The sequence below is a fragment of the Pavona decussata genome, unplaced genomic scaffold, assembly GCF_977016875.1.
Source record: "Pavona decussata unplaced genomic scaffold, jaPavDecu1.1 SCAFFOLD_3335, whole genome shotgun sequence".
In the NCBI taxonomy this organism is placed as follows: domain Eukaryota; kingdom Metazoa; phylum Cnidaria; class Anthozoa; order Scleractinia; family Agariciidae; genus Pavona; species Pavona decussata.
Window position 1 is genome coordinate 1 of NW_028146373.1, and position 2,500 is coordinate 2,500.

The window sequence follows — 2,500 nt, forward strand, 5'->3', positions numbered from 1 at the left end:
CTTTGTTCTAAGATTTGTATCACATCTTTTTTTTGACAAGGTCAAAAGTCCTCCTCACACCATGAAATATTTTTTAAGTCAAAGGTCCTCCTCACACCACAAAATATTTTCAAAGTCAAAAGTCCTCCTCACACAATTTAATATTTTGTAACTGAAAGGTCCACCACAAAACCCAATTCTTTTCTAAGTGAAAAGTCCTCAAAATTTTTAGAAAAACTCTTAGAAAAATTGTTTGGTATGAGAAGGACCTCGACTTCGAAAATTCTGTGGTGTGGGGAGGTCTTTTGACCTACCAAAAAAATTGGTGGTGTGAGGAGGACCTCTGACTTAGAATTAGGGTTTGAAATGGGGTTAGGGTTAGGGTTAGGGTAAGTGTTAGGGTTAGGAAAAAGGTTTAAATGATATTTGGAGAGGTTTTTCGGGTGTTTAGAGGCTATTTATGCTATGTAACGAGTATTTGCTTATATACTTGCTTATATACTTAGGTCAACAATTTATAGCAAAAATGTGTTCCAGCCAAGTTCTTTTAGACGCTCTTTCGAATGGCAACATTCCCGATTGAAAATGGCGACCTACCAAAATCCGCACTTTGCTTCCCCGTCCATATAGAGGTGAGTATTTGACTTTGCTTCCGTCAGAGTCAAGGAAACACATTGAAAATGGAATCAGCATACAAGAAAACCTAGTTTGGGATAGGTTTTGTGCCTTCCGTGGTATTATAACCATAGAACTGCTCCTGAGGGGGGTAGGGTAGGCCCACCAAAAAGTGCACTTCTGGTTAGGTCGCTAATTTCTAAAATAAATGTGTCCCAACCAAGTTTTTTTGGACGCTCTTTCGAATGGCAACATTCCTGATTGAAAATGCCGACCTACCAAAATCCGCACTTTGCTTCCCCGTCCATATAGGGGTGAGTATTTGGCTTTGCTTTCGTCAGAGTCAAGGAAACACATTGAAAATGGAATCAGCATACAAGAAAACCTAGTTTGGGATAGGTTTTGTGCCTTCCGTGGTATTATAACCATAGAACTGCTCCTGAGGGGGGTAGGGTAGGCCCACCAAAAAGTGCACTTCTGGTTAGGTCGCTAATTTCTAAAATAAATGTGTCCCAACCAAGTTTTTTTGGACGCTCTTTCGAATGGCAACATTCCTGATTGAAAATGCCGACCTACCAAAATCCGCACTTTGCTTCCCCGTCCATATAGGGGTGAGTATTTGGCTTTGCCTTTGTCAGACTCAAGTAAAAGCATTTAAAATGGAGTCAGCATACAAGAAAACCTAGATTGGGATAGTTTTTCTGCCTACCGTGGGATCATAACCATAGAACTGCCCCTGAGGGAGGTAGGGTTAGGGTTAGCGTTAGGGTTAACGTTGGGGTTAGGATTGAAGACAGAAGATTGGTGATGTCAGGAGGACCTTCTTAAAACAAACAGAAATACACTTATTAGGGGACTAGGGCCAGTGGACTCAGAAATGTCTTTCGTAGCAGTCTCCTATAAGAGTATTTTTCTCTGATTTAGGTGACTCCTCCTCACACCACCATTTTTCTTAGTCGAAAGACCTCTTCACAGCACGACTTTCCTGATGGATTTCTATGTAACTGCTCGTGCTGAGAGGTGTGTCGAAAGTTGATCATGTTCCCGTAAAATCTGAGGTCTCCACTGTCTAGCGAGGTACTTACAGTGAATATAGTGAATTTTTCAAAAATTGGAGAATTCTGACTTTTGCGATGAATTTTAATGTAATTGGTCGTGCTGAGAGGCGTGTTAAAATTTGAACATGTTCCCGTAAAATCTGAGGTGAGAATTAGTGAGGTACTTACAGTGCGTATAGTGACAAATCTTTAAAAGCGTGAAATTATGGGATGTTGTGGCTTCAATGGGTTTTTAAGATGTCACCAGTCATTTGGCATGACTTACAAACGATTTGGCTGGTTGTGGGTTCGATTTTCAAAATTTCATTTTTTTCGCGTTTTTATTTTCTGTCTACCATATCATGCAGTCTCCTTATTAGCGTTTGGGGGTTATAGTGTGGGCAGGTTGGTCGCAAAGGTTCCGAGAGGAGCTGGCTAGTAAACCCTGTCCCTTATGTTCCACGGCGGCAAGGCGGAGAAATAGAGGGCAGAATTGACTAACGGGCAAGGAAAGTTGGGCTTGTAGCTTTCCTTTCGAAGGAGGGAAAAGATGATGCCCGAAAGCATTGTCACTGTAGTGGCAGGCAGAGTGTAGATGGAAGTTGTGTACGCTAGCCTTTGGCTAATGATAGAGACAAAAGAGCAGGAGGATATTTTCCTTCGCAGAAGCACTTTTCTTGCCTTCCTTCAGCTCGCTTGGCGAGTCTGACAGGTATGCCTGAACTGTGCACGGGTCCAGTTGTGAGAAAGACGTGGCAAACAAGACGGGGTTTCCCTTGACCGAGGGACCGTGTGGTCCGTTTGGCTCATGGGTTCCCCCCGTGGAGGCAAAATCTAAGAAAGCTTGCTCTCCCTCTGCGGAGGGGGGC